This window comes from Crassostrea angulata, chromosome 5 (genome assembly GCF_025612915.1).
Source record: "Crassostrea angulata isolate pt1a10 chromosome 5, ASM2561291v2, whole genome shotgun sequence".
In the NCBI taxonomy this organism is placed as follows: Eukaryota; Metazoa; Mollusca; class Bivalvia; order Ostreida; family Ostreidae; genus Magallana; species Magallana angulata.
In genome coordinates this window covers 25492957-25511801 of record NC_069115.1, presented here as the reverse complement: position 1 = coordinate 25511801, position 18845 = coordinate 25492957, and the positions used below count along the sequence as shown (strand labels likewise).

General features: G+C 32.2%; 1 long non-coding RNA gene and 2 pseudogenes across 1 annotated transcript; 1 reads left to right on the top strand and 2 right to left on the bottom strand.

The window, feature by feature from the left end:
- Window positions 1-405: 405 nt before the first annotated feature.
- LOC128184594 (myb/SANT-like DNA-binding domain-containing protein 3) lies at window positions 406-1641 on the top strand (annotated as a pseudogene).
- On the bottom strand, window positions 1243-7950 carry LOC128184597 (uncharacterized). Its single transcript, XR_008243751.1, has 3 exons — window positions 7909-7950; window positions 7558-7626; window positions 1243-1324 (listed from the first exon to the last, which is right to left on the bottom strand). It is a non-coding gene; the product is annotated as an uncharacterized LOC128184597 (long non-coding RNA).
- Window positions 7951-8816: 866 nt separating this feature from the next.
- LOC128182716 (IgGFc-binding protein-like) lies at window positions 8817-10235 on the bottom strand (annotated as a pseudogene).
- Between the last annotated feature and the right edge of the window lie 8610 nt (window positions 10236-18845).

Here is an 18845-nt window from a genome sequence, read left to right as displayed (position 1 = left end):
TAAGCGCCGGGTTTTTACCGTATGGGGGTATTTTACGTATTGGGCGATTATTAGGAAATTAGCTCAACACTCGCTGTATTTTCCATATTTATTCCATTTCTTAACACAATCATATAAACAGTTATTCTCCACTCCGTACACATTAAAAAGTGGGGAATCGCTAATTAATAATTCTAACCTGATGTTAACCTACATGTAACGGTGAGGGAAAAACTTGGACGACTTTTTATCTTGACTCTTAACCTCTTATTGCCACTTGCACACCTGTAGTTCAGGTATGCTTGATTCAAGAGGTGATCTGAGAATCAGGTAATCCTGTCTTAAACCTGGCTTAAGCTGTATTCGGGTGAGAAGTAGTTGGGTTTCATACCTGTGACTCAAGTCTATCTTACTTGATTACGGCTTAAGCTTTTCTCATTCACTGAAAAGAATGGCAGCAAGACAGAAGTCAGCAAATTTTTCTCAACTAGAGAAAGCAATTTTGTTAGAATTACATTGTACTTCATGCTAGGAAGGATATCATAGAAAACAAGCAGAATGATGGCTGAATGGTAAGTAAGAAGGACGCAGAATGGACAAATATCAAGAATTTATTTCAAGACACGGCGTTAATAAGAGAACCATAACCCAGTTGAAATCTTTATGGAAAAATCTTAAAGCCTGAACAAAGTCTGCTGTTGCTAAGGAGAGGAGAGAGAAGAAGAAGACAGGTGGAGGACCAGCTGGGAAAAGCTTGGATAAAATTGCCAGCATAATTTCGGAAATGCTTCCGCAGTAAATTTACAGCTTGGAAAATCAGTACGACGATGATGTAGGTCTCCATGGGGATGAACCAGATGATGACGATGAAGATTCAGATGAAAAGGTAAATTTGGCAATATTTTTGCGTCAAAGATTTTAATTCAAATTTCTTTGCATACATTGTAACTTTCTTTTATTTTAAACGTGCATGTAGGTAATAACGCAATCTCAATATTTTCGTCAATGCTATTAAAATAAAAGTGTTTTAAATATGTTAAAATAGAATTTAACGATTTTACAGTATTATTATTTGCCTACGTTTGATGAGTAATTTACGGTGTGCATGCTTTATTTTTTTAAATTTGACAAAACCATTATATCAATATCATAATACCATTTATTTAGTCATAATAATGACAATTAATGCTTCTGTTTACATATATTGACCACCAACACAATTCAGGAGGAAGCGCCGAGAATGTCAGAAGAGTCTGCTAAACAGCCGCAAACAGCATCCAGAGTTTCTGATACCAAACGAAAAGCTGCTGGTCCAGGACGTCAAGACCAACTCAAGAATAGGCTCCTGGAAATGGCAGAAATAGAACATAGTAAGAAGATGACAATCCTCCAGTTGAAAGAAGACATTTTAAAATTAAAGAAACAGAAACTAAAGAATGAAATAAAATTAAGTGAACGCGATTTGCCTGTACCTCAACCCAGTACATGTGGGGGACCACTGGGTACAGATTCAAACAACAACAGTGAATATTTCTGGGAGCCATATGCACAATGATTATTATTTTGCATATACTGTGGAATCATTAGATTTCGTGGTGGCTTAATTTTCGTGGGACTCGTTGGTACCTCTTATCCACAAATTAACATTCCCCAATGAATTAATAAATTAGGGTTATAAAGTCATATTGTAAAATTTTTGGGACAATCCGTCCATTCTCCAGGGCAAAGAAGTAAACACTATATATGGAGGGAGAAAAAACATCTACAAAAGTAGCATTAAATTAAAATCCAATTATAACTAGAGTTACTGTGAGTAAGCTCACAAATGATACTCCCCCTCCCTCGCTCAGAAAAAAATCATAACTCATGTATTTTTATATTATAAAAAATGTTGGATGCTATCTATTTAACCGACCATGTTCTATTAATGACAACTACTCCATTTAAAAAAAATGTTAAAGCTAATATGAGTATACAAACCAATTTCTATTCTTCAAATTCTATTTTATTTCAACTTAACTGTTAATGCATGAAGACATTTGCATCGTTATGATAAAATACATGACTGGAATCAAACGATAATCCACCTGTCAAGCAGCCATTAAATGTTTTGAATTTTTGGTATACCGAGCCCGATTAATTTTCGAAAAAAAATTTCCACACAATTTCAAAAAAAAGAAAGATAAAATACATAGGGGTGTGCCATGTTCTGGAGGGGCTGTGGGAATGATAATCTTACAAAGGCCATGACACATCCTCAGATCATAAGCAATGTGTGAAATATGAACTACAAATATTTCTCAATAAGATAGATATAGACCGCACACGGATTTTGCAAAGACAGAGGGACTGACAGACAAGCTTTGTAGGTTTATACCCAGGAAATAAAACCTACGTCCGACGCACGGTCTTTATGGGAGTGCTGAAAATAACGCGAACGAATAAACTAGCTTATTGAGTGTTGCTGTTAAGTTTTACTTATTGGATAAACCCTAATGAAGGTCCGTAGGGGAGACAGACTCAGTAAATAAAGAAATAAATATTCATAAAAGTACATAAACCTATAGGAGTAAAATTAAAGAATGAAAATGGATAAAATAAAAAAAAAAATAGAAATATCCAAATTAAAAAAACCCATAAAGAATCTCTGTAAATTGAACCAATTAAGGAACGGGTTAACAAGTTTAATTAGTTAAAGTGAACGATCATTAGTACATAGAGCCAAAAGGTGATATGGTGAAGCTAATAAGACTAAAAAAATCAGGATGCTTTAGTTGATGTTAATTTTGGTGAAGTTATTTAATTTTTTCATGCCGTAAGGGCGGAATGAGATTCAGTCTATGAATCAAAATTTTTTTTCTCTCCGCACCTGCCCAATCTGATTTGTGATCAATAGCCAAAAAAGTCATGTCCTTCCAATTGGCCATTTAACTAAAGTTAAAGTATTCCCGACTGTATTTTTTTTTCTTAATTTTAATGGTTGAACGAAGGGATATATATATTTTGCTTGTGTAAATTACAGAGATTACACTTTGATGCTCTATTAAACACAGGTCGCCGTTATCAACGCCGCTCCAATAAACACAGGTCGCCGTTATCAACGCCGCTCCAATAAACACAGGTCGCCGTTATCAACGCCGCTCCAATAAACACAGATTGCCTTTATAAATTTCAGTCTTAATTATTTATATTTTTTAAGTTGCAAAGTTATTAGGGCGGCAGTTGCTGCCCCTGTTCTAAAGCCCTTGTATTAGACATGATTTTGCAAGTTACTACCTACATGTGTATTTAATACTGTAAAAATATTATATTTTAAGTGTATGATAATTGGTAAAAATAAATTTGACCGAATTAGCGTATTTTTGAATTAATGTATTCCTTAAAGTTCCTATAAATCTTTAAAACACGCACGCACGCAAGCACGCACGCAAGCACACCCACCCACACACTTGTAAATACATGAAACTCACCACACTTGATTTTTCACCAGAAAGTCACTACACTATTTTCGAAGGGTCGTGAAGAAAAAAATTGAGCAAATTTATAAAAGTATGTCTACTCTTATTAGCCTAGGGGGCTGATAATTCGTAAATTCATTATATTAAAAATTTTGGTTTTCCCCTGAACTCCACTACATCAGACCACGTGACCCACCAGTTAGACACACGATTCTCACTACATTGTCAGTTTTGAAATACACACATGAAAACGACTACTTACATTAACTTTACTTATTTATCCCATCTTCTCATTACCAAATGCTTTGATACACCATACATTCTTTGTACAGTTTTCAAAGAATTATAGCACACAAGTTTTGTGATTTTTAGTGGATTTGAAATAACCTATGTGGCAACGCACACATAACAAAGCTTTAAGCCTACAATATTGCTATTAATTTCACTTCACTCTCCTTAGTTAGAAAAATCTAACTGTGTCTCGGGACAGGCCCCTCGCCAAAGTTAGAATGCCCCCAAGTACCCTTAATGTAGCAGAAAATTGCAGAATCGCTCCGAAACGAATATGGAGAAGTTGCATTGAAAATAACAGTCAAATTAATCATTTTTGAGACTGTAAATACCTTTCATCTAAAAATTTAATCATATCCTTATAATGGTAGAAATCAACATTTTTTCAATAACATTTTTCACTCGCTTCAAACTCTCGGGATTTTTCTTTGAAACTTTTATTCACTCAAGGCCTTACATAAGGCATAAAAGTACAAATATAAACCAAATTTTAAACATATAGAACATACATAGTAGGAATGTAAGAACAAACATTTAAACATGAGTTTACAGATGTAGGAAGATAATATATACCATCATATATTGTTGTATTTATTGTTTATAAACTGACATAATAATTTTACTGTGTTTACTTAATCCAATAAGAGTATATTTATCATGACTATTCATGAGATCAGCATAATCAATGATATTTCTATTTTTGCATATATCAGTTGGTAATACGAGGGTTGTCCCAAAATAATGTAGACAGGACACATAATTTATCATTTGTTCACTGCAATTTCATTAGACTTCTATGTTTTCTTCAATGACCCTTTGGCAAACAATACTGAAAAATTCAAATCTGTACTTTATTTATTTCTCGAGAAAATAAATAATTATTAACAACCAGTTTTGTCAGGCGGCGCAATGTGCGACGTCGAAAATTTCCAGTTTTACGTTGTTGCTAAACCCTCCACATCGTTTTACGATAACATTTACGTTTTATTTCCGAAAATGTCTTAGAAAAAATATCATCTTTGAACATGTACCCTGAGTGCACATTCAACATATATTTCTAGTTGTTTTTTTTAAATATTTTCTAAGTACAAACGATAAGTCGGCTCCAGACTTGTCCTGTATTACTTGTTGTCTAACGTCCGTCTTACCGAAATGTCGTTCTGCATTTTGACGTCCATTGATATCGTTCGGTGTTTCTTTTTTTACCTTTTTGTCATCATACTTGTTCAAATATTTTCAATGTTGTTTAACTACCTATTCACAAAACGCAGTTCTAATCGATTTTGTTAATTTCATTTACTTCCAAAGCCGCTTAGGATTTATTTCACGGTTTTTACAAAATTGTATCAGTTACTGCTGCGCCGCCTTAAACGCTGACATCGTCATTTTATTACGAGTTAACTTTTTAACTTGTCACAAAACGCGCTATATAATATTAAAAAGTTTTGTTATCGCCAAAACATTTTCTGAGGAACTAATAGAATTATCATCAAATATCAATGTAAGTTTTATTTGAATTTTTTCATTTAAAAAGTACTTTTCCTCGCAAATTTTCATTTCATTATTTTGATTTTAACTTTTTGTTTTTGACATTGCGCCGCATATCGAATTTCTGATCTAACATGCTTTCATTTCACTAATTTAATCTCAAACAATATTTAATTTTAAAACATTATTTGAATGCAAATATCTTGAGCCCTTTGTGGCACAAATTTCATCTTCCTTTGTTTTCGAATAACTGAATAACGCCACTTGTCTACGCTATTTTGGGACAACCCTCGTAATTCAGATCTTTCTTGTTTGAAGTAATAACAATTCAACAGATAATGGAATCCATCACCTAGCTCTCCTGAATTACACAAATCACAAATCCTTCACTTCTCTCTATGCTAAAAGATCTACCAGTTTTAATCGGCAGTTTATGACTACCACATCTAAATTTGCAAAATGTATACATGACATCAGCTGGTAATACATAAAAATACTTCTCAAGGCCGAATTCAGTCTTATAAACTCTACAATTTAAACATTTAGGTGAATTATGTATTTGAATTTTCTATTCACCACCAATAAATAGATTTGTATAGCATTTCTTCACATTTTTATTTAAATGCAATATACTTTCAGGAGATTACTTTCTTCAACAATTGATATAACCACAAGTAGTTAAAACATCTTTAACACAATTTAACCTTTTGAAATGATAAACATCAGCAATATCAAGTTAATGTGTAATGTCATAAAGTGTTGGAGAAATTTTCTCTTGTTTACCTGACGTGTTAAAATTCGTTCCCAAAAACCTATAGTTCTTGCTTTTTCATGGTAAATGCACTGTGTTAGAATTATCTCCCTACTTTCAGTGCATATGTGATATTGTGGAAACATAAACTAAACAGTCATGCTAAAGAAGCTACCGTGATTTAGCGTGAACAGCTGGTGAATGTAATGCACACTGCAAGGTTGTAAAATCCAGATGTTTTCCGGAATGTTTTGAGAAATTTTCGTTGACTATTAATTAGCGAAGCTTTAAAATTGAGAAAAACTAAAAATAAATTAGTATCTTCAAGTACTAGTGATGTTTAAAAACATATAAAACTAGATGCTGTCATTAGACAGTAATACCCGCACCAAGTGTTTGCCCCAAAATTACACTGTTTTGTACCAGTTTAATTAAAAATGCTCTAACCCACGGCGCTTCAATGTTAGGTAACTTGATTTTAGGGGTAAATATTTGATTAATATTTATACTTTATTGTTTATCTCAATAGGAAGTATACATCACAATATGCAGGTGTCCTGCACCACCTTATAAGGCTGTTATTTACCTAATAAAATAGTGCAAGGGGTTTTCAAGAATAGGTCATAAAAATACATGCATGTTACAAATAACTGATCTTTGTCTGAAGTTACGTACACAAAACAGGTCTGCAGGTCCCATTAGCGGGTACTAGTTTTACCCAGCTCTTCGATTAGATGGTTTCACATGTATACATACATGTATGTGTTTTCCATATGCAGAAAAGGGTTAGTTAAGATCAGCTAAAGGAATTCATTATTGTGCTTTAATTGGATTATCATTATGATGTTGACCAATATAGGTAAGCATAATACATGTAGTAGCAATAACGCAATATAATGAGATGCAAGCATACATAAATTTTACTATCACTTTCTAAATTTGATCTCCCTTTGACAGCATAATGTATCATCTTCTTTTAATATTTAAATAAGCTTATCATCGTTATCTATCCTATCGCATTTGTAAAGTTTCTGTCATTTTAATTGCAAAAGTTACTTTTTTTCATTTGTCAGAATTACACTATTGAGTTGACCCCATATTGACCCCGTCCTTACAGACTGCATCAAGAGAAACCATACCCAACCCAAGCTTCAACTTGAGAAAATATCGACTCCAAAATGTCCCTTGTTTACCATAGCTACAGTGAATTATCCTTCTTCCACTTGTACCAACAAAATGTTGTCGTATGCTAAGTTCACGACTAATATAATTATTTTCTTCAAATATATGTGTAACAAACGAGTTTGGTAGTTTGACTTTCGTTTAATATCTATATTTATGGTGCCGCTCCTACATGTACAAAACATAATAAAACTTTACAATCATAATGCATCTGAATTAATTCAATTACTATAATGACGCATATACATGTACATATGTTCAATTACAATATTTTGTTTTTCTACTTTAATTACAACCTTTATCTTATATTTTATAATATTGAATTTTTTAAACGTTGCAGATTAAAAATATACTCTGACAATATGTGAATGCCATAATCAATACTTTCTCAAGTACACAAGTACCTACCCTAATAAGAGTGAAAGGAACAGATGTTCTGATACTGTATATACAATTACATGTACTGGTAGGTAATATCTGAAACAAACCATTTCGACATGTAAGTATGCAAAATATGCATGTTTATAATTGTATAAAAATACATGTAAAATCAATATCACTGTACCCTTTTTAAACATTAGTCCGTATTCAAATCATGAGTACAATTCATTATGAAACCTTGAAACTTTGTAAATTTTCTTAATAATTTCAACATATATATATACTTTTATCAGTGATACATTGATTACATTGTTGTAATTACTGAAAAAAAAATTACTTTTCAATACAATATAGTAGCAGTACAAATATTTTACTTACAAAAGTTTTCTCAACTGGTTTCAGCAATGGTCACACACAAAATGGCTATTGTGCGAAATTTATAATCTCTATGATAATTGAAAATCTAACAAAATCAATTTTTTTTTATAAAATTACTTTTAAGAAAAAATTATAAATATTAGTTCACTATATGAAAAGTATCTTACATTATAATTATCAAATTAATTCTAATTCATTTAAATGTTCAAACCTTTTTCCTATAGATTAAGTAATAGTATTATGATGTAATGAAAAACACACCTTAGGACAGGAATGTCCGTGGCCTACCGGATAAGACAGTAGTCAATAGATCCAGCGCCCAGGGTTCAATCCCGGGAAGAACCTCATTTTTTATTTAGATTTTTTAAAACTATGTAAAATATTTATAAAACATAGTACCGGTATATACAGTTCTTCATCTCACATATGTACATTAGTTGCTTCCATTTATCACTGTGGCGTTGATTCGGATCGAGTCCCTTAGAGATATTTTATCATCAGGGCTACATAATTATAACTGCACCTGTAGGGTACAACTGTTTTGTAGTACATGCATTTTATATGCTGATCAAACCACGGTGCAATTGTCAAACCAGAATCGCACATGTCAAATATTTGCGATGAAAGACCAAAACTTGTAAGGATAACTACACACGTTTGAGTGTTAGAAATTATAATATCAAAAGAATCTAGTTTCTTTAATGTAACCGTTTGAAACATTTCATCTACTGTGTACAAGTATCGCTTTCTTCTATATCGCTATGGAATAACAAAACCCTTTGTGTTTCGGTCGTTTGAACTAGTTACTATGCACGTGCCAATTAATTTTGTGTTGTCTGGATTTATTGTTCAAAAAAGGATCACAGTAGCCCATATTTTAAAGCTTAAGACAATCATTTCTAAAAAAAAAAAAAATAAAAATAAAAAAAGCGATAGGTGTTAAAGACTTATAGCTGTCTAAGCCAAATCTGTTTTATTAGCAATCAATTTTCTTCAAACCAACCAATTGTTAATCAATGTGTCATTGGTGCATACATAATTAATAATAAATAAAAAATAAATTACATTCCTTATACAAAAATGTTTCATTTCTTCTTACACGGTTTCACAGATTAAAAGCTGAGAAACCATAGGCAGCCCAAGCCTTAACTCCCGAAAACATGAGTCCAAACTGCTCCCCGCCTACCGTAAATACGGTAACCTCCCCTGCCTCTACTTGCACTGACCTCACATTGTATGCTAATTTCATGGCTGATACATTTTCTTCAAAAACAACATTGCTTGCGTTTATTGCCGTGTTGTTAATACGGATTGAATCTTTAAAAGATTGTTTCATAATCACGGTCACATAACTATAATTGAACCCAAATGGAACGATTGTTTTGTAGTAATCAATATACTGATGTAGTCCTGGTACATTTGTCATAGAAGGATCGCCCATACTAGATACTTGAGATGAAAGGCCAAAACTTGTAACGATAATTGTTGTGTTTGATTCAATCACACACGTTTGTCTGCTTGAAATGATAAACTCAAAGGAATCCAGTTTGTTTAATGTAATAGTCTGAGTTGTTTGATCAACTGTATAGGAAATGTTGCTCTGATTTACCGCTGTGATGATAACTTTAGTGTTTCGATCATTTGAATTCGGAGGCACTATGTACGTGTCATCTAGTTTTGTTGTCGGAATAATCTGCTCGATGAGAGGATCACAATAGCCTATATTTTCAAGCCTACTGCAATCATTTCCAGAAAATACTGCAATAGGTGAAGACGATTCAATAACGGTTCCAGTCAAATCCGTTCCATGGGAAATTTGATATGTTTCATATTGATTAAGTGTTAAATTGTATACATCGCCATTCAAAAATGAACTACTATCAATATATAAAGGAAGTTTCCGTGTCATCTTAAACGTTATTGAAACAGCTGTGTTGTTTTTCATTGCAGCTAAAGCAAACTGACTGCTCTGCGAGTTCGAAGGCTCTGTCGATATAACCACATAATAGGTAGACAGTTTATGTAGTGGTAAAAGTCCTATGCTTCCAACAGACCATATTTTATTATCCAGACTTACCCATAAGCATCTCCAAATGTTTCTATAAATACCGACTTCATTTCTTTCTTAAACCTGGCCAGTTCAATTTCAGGTGGGAAAATCATATGTCGACTTGACGCTACACTTACCGTTCTGTCTATCTGCCGTTTAATGTTATCGTCAAGGCGATCGGATGTTGTTATATTCATGCTTGCACCTTTCTTTGACGCAATAAAAACATTCTTCGTAGCATTTGCTAACTTGCCCATAAACAAAACGACGAAACCCATTTTCTCGTTCTCTGTAAATTGATGAAATATATAAGTATTAGAAAGGTTTTTGTCGTTGTTTTTCCTTTTTTTTCTTTTCTTTTCTTTTTTTGAATTTTTTTTTATATTATCACTAGACTTTGACCCGTGCGTGCACGGGTTGACATTGCACATTATATTAGGCATTTTATTGATTTACAAAATAGGTACACCGAAACACCGTTTATTGTTGACATTTGCATAACCAAACTTCAAGCCTACAATAATGCTATTAATTTCACTGCACTCTGCTGAGTTGGAATAATCTAACTGTGTCTCGGGAAAGGTCTTCACCACAGTTATTTTTTTTTTTTATAAAATGCCTCCCATATACCCGAAATGTAGCAGAAAATTGCAGAATCGCTCCAAAACGATTTTGGAGAAAATTAATAACGTTGCATTGAAAATAACAGTCAAATTGTTCACAACAAACCATTTTAAAGCTGTAAATACCTTTCTTCGAAAAGTTTAATTCTATAATCATATTTCAACAACGTTTTTTATACACCATGTTGACATTCGAAACTCTCGGGATTTTTTATAGTGAATGCGCTGTGTTAGAGTTTTCTCCCGTATTTTCTTTGATAATCAGAAAAAATTTCCAATGAAAATTAACACGCATTTGTTTTATCGTTTCCAAGTCTATCCATGCAAATATGATATTGTGGAAACATAAAATAAAGAGCCTCCCGTGATTTAGCGTGAATGCAATGCGCATGCGCAAGATTGTAAAATCCAAAAAATTCAGATGATTTCCGGAATTTTTGGAGGAATTTTCGTTGATAATTAATTAACGAAGCTTGATTGAGAAAAAATAAAAACAAATTGGTAATCTTCAAGTACCAATAATATTTAAGATATATAAAACAAAAGACAGTACTCTTCCGATTTATCGGTATTAAAGCTAAAAAAAATTCGAGTCTATCATTTTAATATAGTAGTATAGATATACATGTTAATAAAATTATTTAAGGAATAAGAAATCAATCTCTGAGTATTATGAGGTGATAATTTCGGTCGGGGCGTGGTCAAATCCAATAAAACCCGAAGGGCTCTATGATAGATTTGACCACGCTTCGACCGAAATTATCACCTCATAATATTCAAATAATGATTACTTATATTTAAATGTATATCATTTCCAATGTGTACACTTTAAAACAACACTATTTTAAAACCACTACTAGTATTTCTTTATGTATCACATGCTTGTATTATTACGCGGCACAGTCTATACCGTTTTTCGGTTATGCTATAAGACACGCCCATTTTGTGTCACTCATGATTTATGAAGTTATTGGGTTTTAGGGTTCAAAATTGATTCCTAATGTTATCACAGACAAAGACAGTTAAAAATGTAAATATTATAGAAAAATAATGAAATAAAGGGAGTACGGAAGTAAGACTAATTTGTTACATGTTTGGTACAGGGAACTTCTTAGAATTGTAACAGGCATACTTATAAAAGGCATCAATTTTGAATTAGTTTACATTTAAGTTGAAAATAGAAATGACTTTATGGCGCAATCTTTATACATATATTTTTATTTAAGTATTTATGGAAGTGATTAAGATTTGCCTTTTCTTCACATCTCTACATTTATTACACCTGTACATTCGATAACTTTGAAACTTACAAAGTTATACTTCATTCATTAAAACGTATGCCTAATTGACAAATGCACGAACTTTATTCAAAATTAAAAATTGTGTAATCTGTCTGCCAGTTTTTTGGCTATACCAAAACAACCCCTATTTACAGGGTTATTTCACCCTGTGTAATTTTCACCTCTCTACATTAGTCTCGGTCCGTCTTGATTTTCCAACAGACACAGTTGTGTCTAACGAGACATAATTTAAAACTGGTTTTAATTACACGCCCATAAGTTTAAAAAAAAACCAAAAACAACAAATACTATTCACAAAAAGTATTTAAAACAAATTGGTCTAAATGACCTTCTTTTAAAGATTTAAAAGTCTTACTTGCAGTAAACCGCTGACCACTTAAGCACACTAATTAAGAAAATTTGAGACGTGTGTTAACTATTCATAGTAGAGTTAATCTTCCTAAACCTTCGGGACTGTTAAAAGGAAAAGCTTTGAGGAGAAATAAAGACTTGGTTAAGTGTGTATTTTTCGTTACACTAGTTTAAACATTTAAACACAATGATAAGAATTGTTTTAAAGAAGAAAGTGTTCTAGCGTCACCGATACACTGAAATATGAATTAGCTATCGTATGCAAGGATTACTTTTTTCTTCGGATTTTTAAAGATTTTATTTTTAATATTGAGATGAAATGTTCAAACATACCGGTAGTTTGGTTTTGCATGTAATAAATCCAGATGGTTATGAACTGAATGTAGATTTAAATGATAACAAGAAATCTTGTTATACTTTCATGTTAAATACTGAAATCTAATTGGTTAAGAAGCAGTTCATAATCCGTTCTATTACCCTCAGCGTTAGCAAAGCACTTAGGAACGGGTAACATTACAAATTGTTACATGCGCGAAAATTATGCGCGTACGTACGGTTCGCTGTAGAAATCACGTTATTCCTATAAAAAAGCAGTAACATTTTCTTAAAAATTAAGACATTCAGTATTACAAAATAAAGAGTGCCTGTTTGGGAGGATAACAGTTGAAATTGACACCCCTCGAAAACCATTGTCAACCTCCGCTTCGCGTCGGTTGACAATGGTTTCTCGGGATGTCAATTTCAACTGTTACCCTCCCAAACATGCACTATTTATATAATATTGACGCAAGCGTCAAACGGGCCGCAAAAATAAACATGTAATTGTTGTTTGAATCATCATTGGTTGTTTACATAAAAACACAGAACGAAGAAGAAAATAACGAGTTAGTTGTACTAATTTTAATGGTAGATTTTGATTTTAATACTATATTTTCAGCAACACGTTTTGAAGTTTAACATTTTACTATTATTATTAAGAATAGACTTCGTTACTGTAAGCATTTCTACCGGTAGTTGTATGAGCATTGCTTTAGTATAAATCAAGTAATGGAGAACACATTGATTTGTACAACATTTTAATACAAAGTTCAATTCATTATTATTCTCTTGGAAATTATTTATTTCAAACCATCTTAATTTTTTGGTGGAATTGTGGTCTTTGTTCTAATTTTTATATATATTTTTTTACCTTTATATTTTGTCCATTTTTTCTCTCCTCTTTTGAGTAAAAAGGGAGGAGTGTAGTGTTTTTACGTTTTTGCTTGGGTTCGGGCTACGAGTAATATAGTCGAGCATTCTGGAATAAATCTGTTCAACTTTAAAGGTAAAAAATAAGCCGGATAATTTTTTTCCTAAATAGAATTATAAATTTTATCAACACTACAGTGTATGAAAATAATCATGGTTATTTCAAAAGAATTAAAAATAAATCAGGTTAGCTCGAATTTTCAGGTCTATTCAAACTTTCAGTTCTTTCATATTTTTTCGTAAATAATTGATATGGATGTCATTTTATGATAATGTTCAACCACAAAGTACATGTCAATATAATAAATTCACACACAAAGTTATTTTATTTGACGCGGCACATAGAAATTCAAATACATCATTTATATAAAATTTCATGTTACTCAGTATTTCAGATCTTAAGTATGTCCCGTATACCGATACAATGAACAACTCCAAAATTTTCCGAATATATTTATAGTCTCGATAAAACGCGTCTAACACGACAGTCTATGACAAAATTTTCATTTACGAGTAAAACAAAAAAATATGTTATATTTTTTAAAAGGCATAAAACATATTTCTACGTGCAAATTTACTTTTAATTGATGAAAAAGAGCATAATATTAATTCATTTAAAAAAAACTGTCCAGCAGAAACGCAGTTACAATATTTAAATGTGTATCAAATAACGGACCGCCTCCTGGCGGCCCGTAATAAGTTGTAACAATCAAATAGATTTAAAATAAAATATCATTCAATGCAGGCTTATAATATTATGTGCCATTTGATAATGCACTTGGGTTTAATAAAAGAATGTTTTTTTTGCAAATTTCTATACGTAAGGTAACAACACATACTCACCAATCGGTTCAAGAGAGGGGTCAGTGAAGAAACACCACCCAGATTCGGAGACTGTCAAATGCAAGGGGTTGCATGAATTATATAAAAGACACGTGCCAGTTTGTACGTTAAAGTTGAAGCAGTTGCATCCAATACCACATAAATCGCTGCATCCAAGAAGAGAACCCGAATGTTTGTGTTCTAACGGTCCGTATATAGACACCCTGTTGAATAACTCAAGCCTAGCCTCGTACGTCTTAGATGACATGGCTACCACACATGTCTGGCTGATGGTCATAAACATAAGGTAAACTATGAATGGTGCCATGCTTTTTTTTCTTCTTCTGATGAATTATAATTGTAAAATCCGACTTGGAGTAACTGAACAGAAAAAACCCATGAATCATACATACACACAATTACCATACATATGCAGCATCTCAGATCGAATTGAAGCTATGCTTAAGTATACCTTATTTTGCGATGAATACTTGACATTTATTGGAAAATGAAGCTCAGTTCTGATTGGGTACTACATTTTTATTAATCTTAATTATGAACGTCATGTATTTTGTGCATCCATACCTTAAGTTATTTAACTGATGCATGTTGTTTCAATTTATGTTAACTGACAGAATGCTATACCTTTTTAAAAAATAATTGCAAGGACTTGGCTTACATTTATAAATATTCATTTGTGAAATAGGTGTTACCGTCTCTTTTTGAAAAAAAAGTAATATTAAAGAAGTCAAACTTTAACGCACTCATAAATAGTTGTAGAAATACATGCATATATATATATATATATATATATATATATATATATATATATATATATATCCATCACAAACCTTACATGTTTCATTCTATGGCATTGTTAATGATTCATAATGACCTTGAAGCAACGTGCCTAAATTGTATTTTTTGTTATTTAAAGAATGCGCAATCTCCATTTTACTTCAGAAAAAACCTGTTTCAAAGAGAAAAGAATAACTCAAATTTAAAGAATGGTTAGTTTGACTTTCTATTAGAAAATATTAATAACGATGTATTACCGTTTTGAAATTTTAAAATTCTATGTAGCAGAAATGTACATTCCTTGTTCAGAGAGAAACGTCTCTATTTTGTTATTTTCTTTAATCAAGTTAACGTCCCTTACATCATTAAAGTTGTTTCCGATTTTAAACTTTTTAATATATATTGTATAAGATTCAATAATGTTAAACTTTGAGTATGAAAGATCTAAGCAAACGCAATCTTCTATTTGTGCTTTGATTCATATTTTTTTTTAAAGACAACAAACAACCTGTCATATCATTAGTGTTTCAAGAATCATCAAGCAAAGGTGTTATGCATGAAATCGATAATAATCAATTATTTTGTGGATACAATTTTAATGCACTTTTCATTTTCTGCAGAGTCATCAAAGTTGTCGATGGCCAATTTTCGTGCAATATCACTTTTTCAATAGTTCTCATGAACAATTCATATAGTATTTTGCACGAATGATACCATGCTAAATAAACTTTAACGGGATATAATGAAATGAAAGAACCAGAACGCTTTAATGACGAATGATGAAATAAAGTGTTAAAACAAGATAGAATTAAAATGGCTAATAATTGCGTGTGTAATATTATTCTATTGTACTTTGATGCTGAAAACGACTGTGAACAGTTTATTTAATCATAATATGTGTTCGTTAGTGAAGAACGTGGGTACTCTTAACGTCAACTTATAATGCAAAGCTTTTTTATTCAATTGATCTACATAATAAAGTTGCGATCCTATATAATTTTATTTCCATCGACAATGGATGTAATATGTAGTTCAGACCTACTTAAGAATGTATTTTAATCCTAACGATACATTAGAAATTTGCATGTGACATTGCCGGGGCGATTTCCTAATCTCTTCAAGTAGACGTGAATAAGCGATGAATGACAACATGTTATTGTGAAGTGGTAAACAAGTAAAAGGCCAAGTTTATTAACGCTACTAAATTATTTTGTTGAAACACTTATTCATACAAAGTGTTTAACATTCAAGCTTCCATGTGCATAGGATGACATCATGTTAACTGAAAGGTTTGGAAAGATTGCTGAATTATTCACATATCCGTTGACTGAATGGCAGGGATTCATTTTGTAATGGATGCTATTTTTTGATATCAACTTAAGTAGCTTAGAATTGTGGTTTAATAAATTGTAAAACACTGATCCCCAACGAAGTTTTATTCACTATTTTTATCAGTTATATGTCAATATTATGTTGACAATTTGCTTGCATCCGAAGCACAGGTGGCACGTGGTAGAGTTATCACACCGTACAACAGCATTTCATTCAAGTGCCGTGTGTTACACTCAAAATTGTTTGATTACCTGTACAGCAGACGTTCATTGAGATAAGAAATATTCATTAGTTATGGAATAAATTCAATATTTATTTGTTTTATACGATATTAAAGGGGCATGGTCACGATTTTGGTCAAAATTTTTTTTTCCGAGTTTGATATTTACAATGCTTCAGAAAAGCATTTTTGATAGGCAACCGTAATTTGAATGTCATTTGTTGAATTATAAGCAAGTTACAGAGCTTGAAATTCTTCGCTATGTAAACAAAGTGTTTGTTTACATTTTGAACGTTGAAGTTAAAATTTCGGTTTTAAACCTAAAACGAATGTTTTAAACGTTAGAAACTGTTTATCTATGCTTAAAATGAATAAAAAGATGGACAAATAAGATGGATTTTTTTTAACTGGTATATTGAACCTATGTAAACAAAAACAGGGCACGAGCCTTGTTTACATGTTAAAGAATTGTGAGCCCTGTATCTTGCTTATAACTCTTCGAATGACTCTCAAATTTAATTTGATCATCAGAAATGCATTTCTAAAGCATTGTAAATAATAAAAACGTAAAAATAAAATTTGACCAAAATCGTGACCATGCCTCTTTAAATGGTTTTGGGCAGTTTACGCTTTATAAACCGCGAAGCGGTTTAAAAAAAAGCGTAAACTGTTTCAAACCATTTGATATCGTATAAAACTAACAAATATTGAATTCATTGCTTATAATTTATTTTTTTTACTCTTGGTTGTAGATAAAAACAATCATCTGAACTTTAAAATGATGTTTGAAATGACATTTGAAATTCAAACGTAACTTCAGGCGTATTGATACGTTTTTGACGTTAGATTTACTATGACGTATGCAACATTCTTTGTACGATCTAAAATATGTTTTTAGCCAAACAGAAAGCGCGAACTAAATTATTGTCAATCTTAACGATGCCGAGTACAGATCGAGTACGCATGCTTTCGCGCAGCGTTTCATTTGTATTGTGACGTCATCTTTTTGCTTGGTTGACACCATGGCGTGTTAGTTTCAACTGCAGATATTCAGCGAAATTGATTGAAAATAGCTCGCTTGGTGAGGAAATTTATTATTATATTGTGAAATAAACATAAATGTCTCGAAGAATAAACTATATTTGGGCTCGGGTCGAACACGTGAAAAGGGTTCAGCAAGCCAAACCCTCTGTCAGTTTTCCTAACCCGTTTAAATATAGCTTAATTCATATATTTCAATACAGTAACCATGTATTTTATGTTAATGACCCTTAGTATGTGATGTTATATTATACAAATATTGACTGGGGTTGAGGGCAACATTGATTATATTAGCCCCCGAGGGACGAAATATTGCCCGACGCGAAGCGGAGGGCAATATTTTCGTCCCAATGGGGCTAATATAATCAATGTTGCCCTCAACCCCAGTCAATATTTGTTTTGTTATATGAAGAAACAAACCAAAATTTAAAAAATTAATTGAAAACAGATCGCCGTTATTTTCTCAGCTCAACAAAGAATTCACGAATTCAATTTTGTGCAAAGTTCATTTTGCAAAATATCCTCAGCATCAAACGGTCACTGGTGGTATTCCGCCGACCGTAAGAATTTACATGCAGATGTTCTACTTGATTTTACTTCACAGTAATTCGCAAATCCTTATATCCGTTTTGATAGCAAACCGTCGCATTGGGCGTCCGTTGTTTACTTGCCTTGATTCCATAAGGTCCTATGTTAAAAATTAACAAACTTTGAGATTACCACTTAAACAAACGGTCTTATTTTTTTTAATCTTAAAATAACAATTATATCAGTAGAAATTCATGTAAAAAAAATTCATTAAAAAATCTAGGGCAGAACATATTAGACGAGAGTCTCTAAAGTAACTTAGCACAGAAGCCATACAATTGTTTAACAAAGAAAGAAATATGAGCAGGGTTGCTGACCCTTTCCCTTACTCCCAACTTCATAACCTTAGACTTTCCTCGATAGGTATGGCGCCAAAGACGAATGGTACTTTCGGCATAATTCATCATTTTTCTCATCCAGTTGGTGATAGTGTGAATGATTATATTGATCACAAGTATTGTTCAGTTACATGTAGATATACCCCATTTGAAGAAGCCCTTGAATAGTTAGAAAAGTTAGATTCAGGTGCCTTAATCGCTCGCTTGGACGTCAAAAGTGCGTTT